Source organism: Ascaphus truei, chromosome 18 (assembly GCF_040206685.1).
Source record: "Ascaphus truei isolate aAscTru1 chromosome 18, aAscTru1.hap1, whole genome shotgun sequence".
NCBI classification, from domain to species: Eukaryota; Metazoa; Chordata; class Amphibia; order Anura; family Ascaphidae; genus Ascaphus; species Ascaphus truei.
In genome coordinates, this window is record NC_134500.1 from 1,385,432 (window position 1) to 1,401,097 (window position 15,666).

Sequence of the window (15,666 nt, forward strand, 5' to 3'; positions counted from 1 at the left end):
TCACTGAAATACATAATTACACAATTTATAGTGTCAGAGTTTGAACTAAAGATCCATATGTACCGTTTATCACCAGCAAAGTTATATGAAAGGGCAGTGCTAACTGGGACCCAAAATACTGGAATTGTATACTTGATCATGATTTTGGTTGCTTTGTTTCACAGTTTTGTACTGGTCACAGCAAAAGCACAAAGTACAGTCTTGGGTCAGTTGGCTGCACAATTCAGGGACTGAGGAGTTCTATAGACAGGTCCTGTTTTCCATAACCTTAGTTCTTGTAAAGAAGAGTTTTAAGTGGGATATGTGCATTCACTTCCAGGCTGCTCACAGCAATTGAAACTGTGGGCTTGAAAAGAGGAGAAGTTCTTGAATGCTGGGACCTTGGTCCAGGCTAATTGGTTTTGGTTCAAGGGGATACTGGATTTGTGAAAAGCCCAAACAGGGCTTTCCACGCCACATCCAGCACTTCAACTCAAATAAAAAAGCCAGGCAAAAGGTGAAAGCAGCAGAGGTTTATCCGCCCTGCTTAGGTATAAGTTTTATATGTATTGATATTCAAAGACTCGCAGAGATCAGGGTACATAATGATTATTATGTGATTTACCTTTGTATTTATTCATTTTTTTCTTATGTCAATGAAAAGTTATGATCATTTTAATAACAATTATTATGTTATCGAGAATCTATTAATAGTAAAACGTCTATATAGTATTTACATTATATATTGTATATATATGAAACAAATAACACACGCACACACACACACGCACGCACGCACGCACACACACACACACACACACACACACACACACATCCATGAGTGATAGAGAGATAAAAAAGAACAAGTATTGTTTTTGTGCAGAATAGTTGCTTATTTAGCATGGCCCAGTCACATATAACATATCAATCTGAAACACTTCCCTTTAAGGTCCATGCTATAGTTATATGCACTGTCTTTCACTGCTTGCAATATATATATAATGTAAAATTATATTTATGTTCATTGTCACTTAACAAGATGTGTTTATGAGCGAATATTTCAAGGCAAGTGAACATCTTACATTCAGACAGCTCCAGGCCTCTTCCCGAGAGTTTTACTGTAAGGATTGCTGAAACATTGTCTAAAATGTTTAGTAACCTGTATTAACATAGAAATCACAGATAGAAATATACTCTGCAGAAGCCACAGGTGGTATATGTGTAGACAGGTATTATTCTGTTCATAGACTGAAAGGTAAGTGACCACCACACCTTCTACCCTTTTTACTCTCAGCAGCATGATGGAAACAGTGACACGTTATTAATGAGCTGCAATGCCTAATCAGTGCTTGAACATGGATGGGAATATTCTAGGTTTTTAAAGACAGTGAGGGAGTCTAATATACTCCATATTTATGGTATTAAAAATAAATGATATTAAGGGAAAAAAACAAAATACTTCCAATGGCAACAAACATAAACCTGGTCAAGTTTTTAATACATATCCTGTTTTAGGAACACTGCATGTATTACTGAATATTATATTTTCCATTCAAAGCCACCTTTATTTCAGGTGCAACAATGCAGAAAAAATATTCACCAAATATATTCCCCCACATGTCTTTTGACACATGTAAATAACAAGGTGTGTGTACACAATATTCTGCAGCACTGCAGGGCACGGGGGAGGGTGTTAGAACCGATTAATTACTACAAATATGGTATTTATTTACTAGAATATAAAATATAGCCGAACAATATGACACATACTATACCTCTTTCAGGACACCCGCTCTCTTCTTTGTGTGATAAAAATACACGTTTTTGGAAATTCTTTGAAATTCTTCTCACTGTTACTTGGCACAGGGCTGTGCCTGGCCTCTCTGCGGTTAGGTAATATGCGGGGCCTCCTCTTCTCACTGTTACTTGGCACAGGGCAGTGCCTGGCCTCTCTGCGGTTAGGTAATATGCGGGGCCTCCTCTTCTCACTGTTACTTGGCACAGGGCAGTGCCTGGCCTCTCTGCGGTTAGGTAATATGCGGGGCCTCCTCTTCTCACTGTTACTTGGCACAGGGCGGTGCCTGGCCTCTCTGCGGTTAGGTAATATGAGGGGCCTCCTCTTCTCACTGTTACTTGGCACAGGGCAGTGCCTGGCCTCTCTGCGGTTAGGTAATATGCGGGGCCTCCTCTTCTCACTGTTACTTGGCACAGGGCAGTGCCTGGCCTCTCTGCGGTTAGGTAATATGCGGGGCCTCCTCTTCTCACTGTTACTTGGCACAGGGCAGTGCCTGGCCTCTCTGCGGTTAGGTAATATGCGGGGCCTCCTCTTCTCACTGTTACTTGGCACAGGGCGGTGCCTGGCCTCTCTGCGGTTAGGTAATATGCGGGGCCTCCTCTTCTCACTGTTACTTGGCACAGGGCAGTGCCTGGCCTCTCTGCGGTTAGGTAATATGCGGGGCCTCCTCTTCTCACTGTTACTTGGCACAGGGCAGTGCCTGGCCTCTCTGCGGTTAGGTAATGTGAGGGGCCCCCTCTTCTCACTGTTACTTGGCACAGGGCAGTGCCTGGCCTCTCTGCGGTTAGGTAATGTGAGGGGCCTCCTCTTCTCACTGTTACTTGGCACAGGGCAGTGCCTGGCCTCTCTGCGGTTAGGTAATATGCGGGGTCCTCCTCTTCTCACTGTTACTTGGCACAGGGCAGTGCCCGGCCTCTCTGCGGTTAGGTAATATGCGGGGCCCCCCTCTTCTCACTGTTACTTGGCACAGGGCAGTGTCTGGCCTCTCTGCGGTTAGGTAATATGCGGGGCCTCCTCTTCTCACTGTTACTTGGCACAGGGCAGTGCCTGGCCTCTCTGCGGTTAGGTAATGTGAGGGGCCTCCTCTTCTCACTGTTACTTGGCACAGGGCGGTGCCTGGCCTCTCTGCGGTTAGGTAATGTGAGGGGCCTCCTCTTCTCACTGTTACTTGGCACAGGGCGGTGCCTGGCCTCTCTGCGGTTAGGTAATATGCGGGGCCTCCTCTTCTCACTGTTACTTGGCACAGGGCGGTGCCTGGCCTCTCTGCGGTTAGGTAATATGCGGGGCCTCCTCTTCTCACTGTTACTTGGCACAGGGCAGTGCCTGGCCTCTCTGCGGTTAGGTAATATGCGGGGCCTCCTCTTCTCACTGTTACTTGGCACAGGGCGGTGCCTGGCCTCTCTGCGGTTAGGTAATATGCGGGGCCTCCTCTTCTCACTGTTACTTGGCACAGGGCAGTGCCTGGCCTCTCTGCGGTTAGGTAATATGCGGGGCCTCCTCTTCTCACTGTTACTTGGCACAGGGCTGTGCCTGGCCTCTCTGCGGTTAGGTAATATGCGAGGCCTCCTCTTCTCACTGTTACTTGGCACAGGGCGGTGCCTGCCCTCTCTGCGGTTAGGTAATATGCGAGGCCTCCTCTTCTCACTGTTACTTGGCACAGGGCAGTGCCCGGCCTCTCTGCGGTTAGGTAATATGCTGGGCCTCCTCTTCTCACTGTTACTTGGCACAGGGCAGTGCCTGGCCTCTCTGCGGTTAGGTAATATGCGGGGCCCTCCTCTTCTCACTGTTACTTGGCACAGGGCGGTGCCTGGCCTCTCTGCGGTTAGGTAATATGCGGGGCCTCCTCTTCTCACTGTTACTTGGCACAGGGCAGTGCCTGGCCTCTCTGCGGTTAGGTAATATGCGGGGCCTCCTCTTCTCACTGTTACTTGGCACAGGGCAGTGCCTGGCCTCTCTGCGGTTAGGTAATATGCGGGGCCTCCTCTTCTCACTGTTACTTGGCACAGGGCGGTGCCTGGCCTCTCTGCGGTTAGGTAATATGCGGGGCCTCCTCTTCTCACTGTTACTTGGCACAGGGCGGTGCCTGGCCTCTCTGCGGTTAGGTAATATGCGGGGCCTCCTCTTCTCACTGTTACTTGGCACAGGGCGGTGCCTGGCCTCTCTGCGGTTAGGTAATATGCGGGGCCTCCTCTTCTCACTGTTACTTGGCACAGGGCAGTGCCTGGCCTCTCTGCGGTTAGGTAATATGCGGGGCCTCCTCTTCTCACTGTTACTTGGCACAGGGCAGTGCCTGGCCTCTCTGCGGTTAGGTAATATGCGGGGCCTCCTCTTCTCACTGTTACTTGGCACAGGGCAGTGCCTGGCCTCTCTGCGGTTAGGTAATATGCGGAGCCTCCTCTTCTCACTGTTACTTGGCACAGGGCAGTGCCTGGCCTCTCTGCGGTTAGGTAATATGCGGGGCCTCCTCTTCTCACTGTTACTTGGCACAGGGCGGTGCCTGGCCTCTCTGCGGTTAGGTAATATGCGGGGCCTCCTCTTCTCACTGTTACTTGGCACAGGGCGGTGCCTGGCCTCTCTGCGGTTAGGTAATATGCGGGGGCCTCCTCTTCTCACTGTTACTTGGCACAGGGCGGTGCCTGGCCTCTCTGCGGTTAGGTAATATGCGGGCCCTCCTCTTCTCACTGTTACTTGGCACAGGGCGGTGCCTGGCCTCTCTGCGGTTAGGTAATATGCGGGGCCTCCTCTTCTCACTGTTACTTGGCACAGGGCAGTGCCTGGCCTCTCTGCGGTTAGGTAATATGCGGGGCCTCCTCTTCTCACTGTTACTTGGCACAGGGCAGTGCCTGGCCTCTCTGCGGTTAGGTAATATGCGGGGCCTCCTCTTCTCACTGTTACTTGGCACAGGGCAGTGCCTGGCCTCTCTGCGGTTAGGTAATATGCGGGGCCTCCTCTTCTCACTGTTACTTGGCACAGGGCGGTGCCTGGCCTCTCTGCGGTTAGGTAATATGCGGAGCCTCCTCTTCTCACTGTTACTTGGCACAGGGCAGTGCCTGGCCTCTCTGCGGTTAGGTAATATGCGGGGCCTCCTCTTCTCACTGTTACTTGGCACAGGGCGGTGCCTGGCCTCTCTGCGGTTAGGTAATATGCGGAGCCTCCTCTTCTCACTGTTACTTGGCACAGGGCAGTGCCTGGCCTCTCTGCGGTTAGGTAATATGCGGGGCCTCCTCTTCTCACTGTTACTTGGCACAGGGCAGTGCCTGGCCTCTCTGCGGTTAGGTAATATGCGGGGGCCTCCTCTTCTCACTGTTACTTGGCACAGGGCGGTGCCTGGCCTCTCTGCGGTTAGGTAATATGCGGGCCCTCCTCTTCTCACTGTTACTTGGCACAGGGCGGTGCCTGGCCTCTCTGCGGTTAGGTAATATGCGGGGCCTCCTCTTCTCACTGTTACTTGGCACAGGGCAGTGCCTGGCCTCTCTGCGGTTAGGTAATATGCGGGGCCTCCTCTTCTCACTGTTACTTGGCACAGGGCAGTGCCTGGCCTCTCTGCGGTTAGGTAATATGCGGGGCCTCCTCTTCTCACTGTTACTTGGCACAGGGCAGTGCCTGGCCTCTCTGCGGTTAGGTAATATGCGGGGCCTCCTCTTCTCACTGTTACTTGGCACAGGGCGGTGCCTGGCCTCTCTGCGGTTAGGTAATATGCGGGGCCTCCTCTTCTCACTGTTACTTGGCACAGGGCGGTGCCTGGCCTCTCTGCGGTTAGGTAATATGCGGGGCCTCCTCTTCTCACTGTTACTTGGCACAGGGCGGTGCCTGGCCTCTCTGCGGTTAGGTAATATGCGGGGCCTCCTCTTCTCACTGTTACTTGGCACAGGGCGGTGCCTGGCCTCTCTGCGGTTAGGTAATATGCGGGGCCTCCTCTTCTCACTGTTACTTGGCACAGGGCGGTGCCTGGCCTCTCTGCGGTTAGGTAATATGCGGGGCCTCCTCTTCTCACTGTTACTTGGCACAGGGCAGTGCCTGGCCTCTCTGCGGTTAGGTAATATGCGGGGCCTCCTCTTCTCACTGTTACTTGGCACAGGGCAGTGCCTGGCCTCTCTGCGGTTAGGTAATATGCGGAGCCTCCTCTTCTCACTGTTACTTGGCACAGGGCAGTGCCTGGCCTCTCTGCGGTTAGGTAATATGCGGGGCCTCCTCTTCTCACTGTTACTTGGCACAGGGCGGTGCCTGGCCTCTCTGCGGTTAGGTAATATGCGGGGCCTCCTCTTCTCACTGTTACTTGGCACAGGGCGGTGCCTGGCCTCTCTGCGGTTAGGTAATATGCGGGGGCCTCCTCTTCTCACTGTTACTTGGCACAGGGCGGTGCCTGGCCTCTCTGCGGTTAGGTAATATGCGGGCCCTCCTCTTCTCACTGTTACTTGGCACAGGGCGGTGCCTGGCCTCTCTGCGGTTAGGTAATATGCGGGGCCTCCTCTTCTCACTGTTACTTGGCACAGGGCAGTGCCTGGCCTCTCTGCGGTTAGGTAATATGCGGGGCCTCCTCTTCTCACTGTTACTTGGCACAGGGCAGTGCCTGGCCTCTCTGCGGTTAGGTAATATGCGGGGCCTCCTCTTCTCACTGTTACTTGGCACAGGGCAGTGCCTGGCCTCTCTGCGGTTAGGTAATATGCGGGGCCTCCTCTTCTCACTGTTACTTGGCACAGGGCGGTGCCTGGCCTCTCTGCGGTTAGGTAATATGCGGGGCCTCCTCTTCTCACTGTTACTTGGCACAGGGCGGTGCCTGGCCTCTCTGCGGTTAGGTAATATGCGGGGCCTCCTCTTCTCACTGTTACTTGGCACAGGGCGGTGCCTGGCCTCTCTGCGGTTAGGTAATATGCGGGGCCTCCTCTTCTCACTGTTACTTGGCACAGGGCGGTGCCTGGCCTCTCTGCGGTTAGGTAATATGCGGGGCCTCCTCTTCTCACTGTTACTTGGCACAGGGCGGTGCCTGGCCTCTCTGCGGTTAGGTAATATGCGGGGCCTCCTCTTCTCACTGTTACTTGGCACAGGGCAGTGCCTGGCCTCTCTGCGGTTAGGTAATATGCGGGGCCTCCTCTTCTCACTGTTACTTGGCACAGGGCAGTGCCTGGCCTCTCTGCGGTTAGGTAATATGCGGGGCCTCCTCTTCTCACTGTTACTTGGCACAGGGCAGTGCCTGGCCTCTCTGCGGTTAGGTAATATGCGGGGGCCTCCTCTTCTCACTGTTACTTGGCACAGGGCAGTGCCTGGCCTCTCTGCGGTTAGGTAATATGCTGGGCCTCTTCTCACTGTTACTTGGCACAGGGCAGTGCCTGGCCTCTCTGCGGTTAGGTAATATGAGGGGCCTCCTCTTCTCACTGTTACTTGGCACAGGGCAGTGCCTGGCCTCTCTGCGGTTAGGTAATATGCGGGGCCTCCTCTTCTCACTGTTACTTGGCACAGGGCGGTGCCTGGCCTCTCTGGGGTTAGGTAATATGCGGGCCCTCCTCTTCTCACTGTTACTTGGCACAGGGCGGTGCCTGGCCTCTCTGCGGTTAGGTAATATGCGGGGCCTCCTCTTCTCACTGTTACTTGGCACAGGGCAGTGCCTGGCCTCTCTGCGGTTAGGTAATATGCGGGGCCTCCTCTTCTCACTGTTACTTGGCACAGGGCAGTGCCTGGCCTCTCTGCGGTTAGGTAATATGCGGGGCCTCCTCTTCTCACCGTTACTTGGCACAGGGCGGTGCCTGGCCTCTCTGCGGTTAGGTAATATGCGGGGCCCCCCTCTTCTCACTGTTACTTGGCACAGGGCGGTGCCTGGCCTCTCTGCGGTTAGGTAATATGAGGGGCCTCCTCTTCTCACTGTTACTTGGCACAGGGCAGTGCCTGGCCTCTCTGTGGTTAGGTAATATGAGGGGCCTCCTCTTCTCACTGTTACTTGGCACAGGGCAGTGCCTGGCCTCTCTGCGGTTAGGTAATATGCGGGCCCTCCTCTTCTCACCGTTACTTGGCACAGGGCGGTGCCTGGCCTCTCTGCGGTTAGGTAATATGAGGGGCCCCCCTCTTCTCACTGTTACTTGGCACAGGGCAGTGCCTGGCCTCTCTGCGGTTAGGTAATATGCGGGCCCTCCTCTTCTCACTGTTACTTGGCACAGGGCGGTGCCTGGCCTCTCTGCGGTTAGGTAATATGCGGGGCCTCCTCTTCTCACTGTTACTTGGCACAGGGCGGTGCCTGGCCTCTCTGCGGTTAGGTAATATGCGGGGCCTCCTCTTCTCACTGTTACTTGGCACAGGGCGGTGCCTGGCCTCTCTGCGGTTAGGTAATATGCGGGGCCTCCTCTTCTCGCTGTTACTTGGCACAGGGCAGTGCCTGGCCTCTCTGCGGTTAGGTAATATGAGGGGCCTCCTCTTCTCACTGTTACTTGGCACAGGGCAGTGCCTGGCCTCTCTGCGGTTAGGTAATATGAGGGGCCTCCTCTTCTCACTGTTACTTGGCACAGGGCGGGGCCTGGCCTCTCTGCGGTTAGGTAATATGCGGGGCCTCCTCTTCTCACTGTTACTTGGCACAGGGCGGTGCCTGGCCTCTCTGCGGTTAGGTAATATGCGGGGCCTCCTCTTCTCACTGTTACTTGGCACAGGGCAGTGCCTGGCCTCTCTGCGGTTAGGTAATATGCGGGGCCTCCTCTTCTCACTGTTACTTGGCACAGGGCAGTGCCTGGCCTCTCTGCGGTTAGGTAATATGAGGGGCCTCCTCTTCTCACTGTTACTTGGCACAGGGCAGTGCCTGGCCTCTCTGCGGTTAGGTAATATGCGGGGCCTCCTCTTCTCACTGTTACTTGGCACAGGGCGGTGTCTGGCCTCTCTGCGGTCAGGTAATATGCGGAGCCCCCCTCTTCTCACTGTTACTTGGCACAGGGCGGTGCCTGGCCTCTCTGCGGTTAGGTAATATGCGGGGCCTCCTCTTCTCACTGTTACTTGGCACAGGGCGGTGCCTGGCCTCTCTGCGGTTAGGTAATATGCGGGGCCTCCTCTTCTCACTGTTACTTGGCACAGGGCAGTGCCTGGCCTCTCTGCGGTTAGGTAATATGAGGGGCCCTCCTCTTCTCACTGTTACTTGGCACAGGGCAGTGCCTGGCCTCTCTGCGGTTAGGTAATATGCGGGGCCTCCTCTTCTCACTGTTACTTGGCACAGGGCAGTGCCTGGCCTCTCTGCGGTTAGGTAATATGCGGGGCCTCCTCTTCTCACTGTTACTTGGCACAGGGCGGTGCCTGGCCTCTCTGCGGTTAGGTAATATGCGGGGCCTCCTCTTCTCACTGTTACTTGGCACAGGGCGGTGCCTGGCCTCTCTGCGGTTAGGTAATATGCGGGGGCCTCCTCTTCTCACTGTTACTTGGCACAGGGCAGTGCCTGGCCTCTCTGCGGTCAGGTAATATGCGGGGCCTCCTCTTCTCACTGTTACTTGGCACAGGGCAGTGCCTGGCCTCTCTGCGGTTAGGTAATATGCGGGGCCTCCTCTTCTCACTGTTAATTGGCACAGGGCAGTGCCTGGCCTCTCTGCGGTTAGGTAATATGCGGGGGCCTCCTCTTCTCACTGTTACTTGGCACAGGGCAGTGCCTGGCCTCTCTGCGGTCAAGTAATGTGAGGCATGCCACATGCTTGTTACATGGAGTACACATTCTTTTACATTGGCTCCATACTTCTTGTTACCCAGTGATTACACATTGTCAGCGTGCCTTTGTACAGTGCAATCAGACATTAAATGCTGCCAATAATGATGTCATGTGGGCATCACGCTGACATCATCAACCCTCTCCCCGCCTGGTGAATTCACTTCTGGATATTAACATGGGGCGTTATCCTGCAAGTTGTCCTGTGGATGGTAAATGGCAGAAATCCCAGGGATGAGGGTATTAGTCTGGCAGGACATTCACACATAGAGGGACTTTGTCTTTTTAATGGACATCATTATTAGGACTTTGACGATTGTTTTGTCAGAATATAAATGTGTTCCCGGCAGATTTATTCTGAAGAGAATACCTGAGGGATGTTTGTGTCGTCAGCAGAATATACATTATTATATAGTCAGGGAATAAACAGATTGAGGGCTTCCTCTTGTATGTCTTGTCACACTGATATTCTACTCAATGTAAAGACAGGGGACTTTAAATTGTCCTATATGCTATATTTGATAAAACTGCTTTCCTTATACTATTTTCTGAAACTCCTTCGGGTAATGGAGGGCCTACACATGGTTACTTTCAGAGTACTGTATGCCTTTTGTGTGTAAGATTGTTCTAAGATATCTTTAATTTTGCCAACATATGGTCTATGAGTGTCAATTGTGACCAAACTGGTTTCAGTTATAACATCTAAATCATGTTCATTTAAATAGAAGAGGGCTGTGTCAAGGGTAAAGTGTGCAACACGCACATCATACTAGTAGTATACATGCAGTACCACCTCATTTCTATAAAAAAAGCATATATTTTTATATAAATCTATAAAACTTGAAGTGTGTCCATTTTTATCATTTGAACGTGCACCAGATCAGTATTGCAGTGTTGCTATTGTTTCAGTGATATTGCATATATTGTTTTTGGTGTATTTGTGTGCTTGTCAAATGTTTTTCTCATTCTAAAACCCAGTGCCAAGGGAGCTTTGGAATACAATTTGTAGGGAACACCTTTAGTATAGACCTACATACCATGTTACTAATTGTATTCTCTTGTGCTCCATAGTTACATTGCTGTGGCCCAGACACCCCTGTGTAGAAAAAACCCACAATTTATTGTTAACAATGGGAAGTGTTCTTTTAAAATCCATTTTAAGATACCGTTTACCTACTGAATTCCAATGTAATGTTTTGTTGTTTGCCTTCATCACATTGTTTAGATTGGTGGTTCCAAGCTATATTTCATAGTGTAATATGGAGAGATCAGCGGTTCTGAGGCTTAGAAGAGCCAGCTGCAGTTATAGCCAAAGTTCTCTCTGTCTTGTGGTTTTAGAGGTTGACATAGAAACCCCTCTATGGGAAGCAAGATAGTGTACAACACACTGGACAACTGGATGATCATCTCAGTGTGTCTTTCCTGGTAAAATGTTTAAAACACATGGATTGTTCTGATGGTGTTTGGTACTTCTCTTATTGATATACTTTATTTCTTCCCCAAAGAACAGAGGAGGCATGTGACAGCTATAGTTGCTTATATGGAGTAAGTACATTTCAGTGTATTTTATGTGTGTACCTCCTATTATCAAAACATGTTATTCTTGGTGTGAATGTGCCCATGTGTACAATATATAGGAAATATGTGCAATGCATATATAAAATGAATATATATATATATATATATATATGTTTTACACTTAGAAAATACAGAATTAAGAGATAATTGCATCTGGAAAAGTCTGTTAGACAATAAATAAAGGTAAAGTTGGTTTAGGCCTGAAAAGTATGCACATTGCTTAACTGAAAGCATATCATCAATATTTGCTGTTAAACTTTACAAATGAGCACACAAGGTCATTATTAGCATCAGAAATCAATTAGCTGCAGGTAAACCTGTGAATTAAAGTAAAAATATCACTGGCAAATACCAACACTAAGATCTGTAAACAGATTTTTACCAACAGCCTTAACTTTTTCTGTTTTGACCTATTCCCTTATCTTACTGTCACATCCCCTGCAATTACTGCCGAACAGTATTAATGCACACTCATTATTGTAGGGATTCTCAAATATGTCTGCCATAATTATTTCTTTAGTGAGGATAATTATTCAGCGTTCTTGCCTCATACGATCTCTTAACTAACAGTATGTACTGAACATTGGAACTGATCCTTTTACCTGCAAAGTTACAATGCACTTTTTGGGCCTAAATGTAAAAAAACTTTGAAAGATATCTTAAATGATGACATTATGACAAGTGACATTAGATCCTCTCCAAATAGTACATCTGTGTGCCTCTAGGATTTAATATAGGTTCCAATGACTTCAAATGAGCATACAAAGACATTAGATGTGGATGCAATACATGCATAACTCAGTGTATGAATAACTGCATATCTGTATGAACGTACAGTATGTGCATGGAGTGAATGAATGTATGAATGCATGTCTATATTATATATATAAGTATTTAAGTGGAATTTGTGGTTCATTTATGACTGGCATGGGAATGACAGAAGCATGTAATGCCATAGTTGTGTATTCAGTGAGCCTATCTGATATAAATATTACAATCATTTTTACATTTGTAATATTTAAAAGGGCGCTGAACATTTATAGTTAGCCTTTCCTAGGTTTTGCTTCCTTTAAGCATTTTATCCTCAGGCTAAAATGAAGTTTTTATATTCCTGGTAATTTTTCTACTGTGTATCTTAGTTATTTTCCAATAAGCAAATCAGTAAACCCAACGTGTGTTAAACAGTGTAAACCCCAAAACAGATATTCCATTTTTATGTTCAAATAATATATGTTATATCAAAATGTAGGTTAGACAAAAAATACATTCTCTCTTTACTCTTTCCAGCACTAGAAGGGCATACAATGAATGGAGATTTCATAGCAGTGACCCAAAGCACACCCAGAATCCAAAATGGCTCCTGTGAATAGGTGAGATATCGCTCATTAACATAAGCATTGTTTTGTTATGAAAAATGTCACATCTACTGGTGTAGTCTCCCTTACAGCTCCAGCTGCACTGCTGCTTCTATAAGGAATTAAAGGAGAAATGGTAGTGTGCATTGCTTGTATACAACGATGTATTAGGAACAATAAGGGATTTATCTCTATCTTGAATGCTGGTTTCTGCAAGTGAAGGGCATAATAAGTCATAACTCCTACAAAGCAGAACCTTGAATGTGTTTAACTAACAGTCCCTTATATGTATGGACACATGCATCAGCCCCCAGGAAATAAAACACACACCTCACGTTTGTCTGGTGTGATGTATTGATACAGTAAATATTCTTCATTGGATAAATGAATGATTTGGAAAGGCCTATGAGATGGTGCTTCAATTAATCTTCAAACAATTAGGAAAATCCAAAGAGTTACAATTCTCAGTTTTAATCCAATTTTTAATTGGGAAACAAAAAACACCACATTTAGGAAATCGGAGACCGCTGTATGTCCTAAGGTTCGAGCTCTTTCACTGGTGTCTTGGTTTTGGTTAAAAAAACAAAAATTATTGTGTGTGTTTTTTTTTTGGTTTTGTTAGTATTCGATTGGTTTTACATTTTTTAAAAATCATGGAAAAAAATCCAAAAAGCAGGACATAAATTTAAAAAAAAAAAAACATTTGAGAAATGTCTGAGCTTGGAACTTTTTTTTTTTTATAAAAGTTTGCAGGTTTCAGTCACAAATTCAAAGGTTTACCTAGTTAAAAAAAAAAAACATTTTAAAAAAGAATATGAAAATCAGTTTCACATTTGGTCACATTTTGCTCTGAAGTTTCACATTTGAACGAGCTTCATAGTTCGAGTTTCACACCTGGAACCTGCCCATCCTTAATATTATTAATGGCAAAAACTACTTTTACAGCCGTTTCCACTAAAGATTTACTTACATTTTATTTTCACCCAGAGAACATGTTTACAATACTCGGGCAGTGAGTTGGATTACTGGACGGGATGAGTGTAGTTTGATTTAGAGAATTCAGTTTGCTTTTGTATTGTGCACTAAAAGCAAATATAATTGTGTAGTATCGGCCAACAAACTGGTGTAACTACTGCATGTCCCCAAGGGGCCCAGGCATGTCCCTGGGGCCCAGGCAGATCCCCAGGGGGGGGGCCCAGGCATGTCCCGGGGGCCCAGGCATGTCCCCGGGGGCCCAGGCATGTCCCCAGGGGGCCCAGGCATGTCCCCGGGGCCCAGGCATGTCCCAGGGGCCCAGGCATGTCCCCGGGGGGCCCAGGCATGTCCCCGGGGCCCAGGCATGTCCCAGGGGCCCAGGCATGTCCCCGGGGGCCCAGGCATGTCCCAGGGGCCCAGGCATGTCCCAGGGGTTCAGGCATGTCCCGTTGGCCCAGGCATGTCCCCGGGGGCCCAGGCATGTCCCCAGGGGGCCCAGGCATGTCCCCAGGGGGCCCAGGCATGTCCCCGGGGGGCCCAGGCATGTCCCCGGGGGGCCCAGGCATGTCCCAGGGGCCCAGGCATGTCCCAGGGGTCCAGGCATGTCCCCAGGGGGCCCAGGCATGTCCCGGGGGCCCAGGCAGGTCCCGGGGGCCCAGTCATGTCCCAGGGGGCCCAGGCATGTCCCGGGGGCCCAGGCATGTCCCAGGGGGCCCAGGCATGTCCCCGGGGGGCCCAGGCATGTCCCGGGGGCCCAGGCATGTCCCAGGGGGGCCCAGGCATGTCCCCGGGGGGCCCAGGCATGTCCCGGGGGCCCAGGCATGTCCCAGGGGGCCCAGGCATGACCCGGGGGGCCAGGCTCGGGGAGGCCGAAGGGAGTCGGGGACTTCCCTCCCGACTCCTGATGAATCCCCCGGGTTACAGGAATGATACTGATTGCCGGGGGAGAGAGGGAAGGGCTTCTGTAACTGCAGCCCTCCTCCATCGATGATGTGGCGTCATAACAACACAACATCACATGGTGATGCGTAGCCATGACAATGTGTCGTGATATGACGCAGCGACATCATGATGTCGTGGGACAATGACTGGCAAGTAAGTGAAAAGCCTGTGGGCCCCTTACTCTATAGTTACGCCAACAAAGCTAAAAAAAAAGTCATACAGTCTCTCGTACACAATCACTGCACTCTGCTGTGCCACACACAACCTGCACTCTGCTGTGCCACACACAACCAGCACTCTGCTGTGCCACACACAACCAGCACTCTGCTGTGCCACACACAACCAGCACTCTGCTGTGCCACACACAACCTGCACTCTGCTGTGCCACACACAACCTGCACTCTGCTGTGCCACACACAACCAGCACTCTGCTGTGCCACACACAACCTGCACTCTGCTGTGCCACACACAACCTGCACTCTGCTGTGCCACACACAACCTGCACTCTGCTATGCCACACACAACCTGCACTCTGCTGTGCCACACACAACCTGCACTCTGCTGTGCCACACGCAACCTGCACTCTGCTGTGCCACACACAACCTGCACTCTGCTGTGCCACACACAACCTGCACTCTCTGTGTCACACACAACCAGCACTCTGCTGTGCCACACACAACCTGCACTCTGCTGTGCCACACGCAACCTGCACTCTGCTGTGCCACACACAACCTGCACTCTGCTGTGCCACACACAACCTGCACTCTCTGTGTCACACACAACCTGCACTCTGCTGTGCCACACACAACCTGCACTCTGCTCTGCCACACACAACCAGTACTCTGCTGTGTCACACACAACCTGCACTCTGCTGTGCCACACACAACCTGCACTCTGCTCTGCCACACACAACCAGCACTCTGCTGTGTCACACACAACCAGCACTCTGCTGTGCCACACACAACCTGCACTCTGCTGTGCCAAACGCAACCTGCACTCTGCTGTGCCACACACAACCAGCACTCTGCTGTGCCACACACAACCAGCACACTGCTGTGCCACACACAACCTGCACTCTGCTGTGCCAAACGCAACCTGCACTCTGCTGTGCCACACACAACCAGCACTCTGCTGTGCCACACGCAACCTGCACTCTGCTGTGCCACACACAACCTGCCCTCTGCTGTGCCACACACAACCTGCACTCTGCTGTGCCACACGCAACCTGCACTCTCTGTGCCACACACAACCTGCACTCTCTGTGCCACACACAACCAGCACTCTGCTGTGCCACAAACAACCTGCACTCTGCTGTGCCACACACAACCTGCACTCTGCTGTGCCACACGCAACCTGCACTCTCTGTGCCACACACAACC

At 50.3% G+C, this 15,666-nt stretch overlaps 1 long non-coding RNA gene across 3 annotated transcripts in view; it reads left to right on the forward strand.

Moving 5' to 3' along the window:
• Window positions 1-15,666, forward strand: part of LOC142468723 (uncharacterized) — a 71,074-nt gene that overhangs the window by 17,218 nt on the left and 38,190 nt on the right. For 2 of the 3 annotated variants that reach the window (XR_012788856.1, XR_012788857.1), the window contains exons 3-4: window positions 10,943-10,982; window positions 12,303-12,385. This is a non-coding gene — a long non-coding RNA (uncharacterized LOC142468723). The remainder of the gene's footprint in view (window positions 1-10,942; window positions 10,983-12,302; window positions 12,386-15,666) is intronic. The other variant, XR_012788858.1, reaches the window with a different exon arrangement.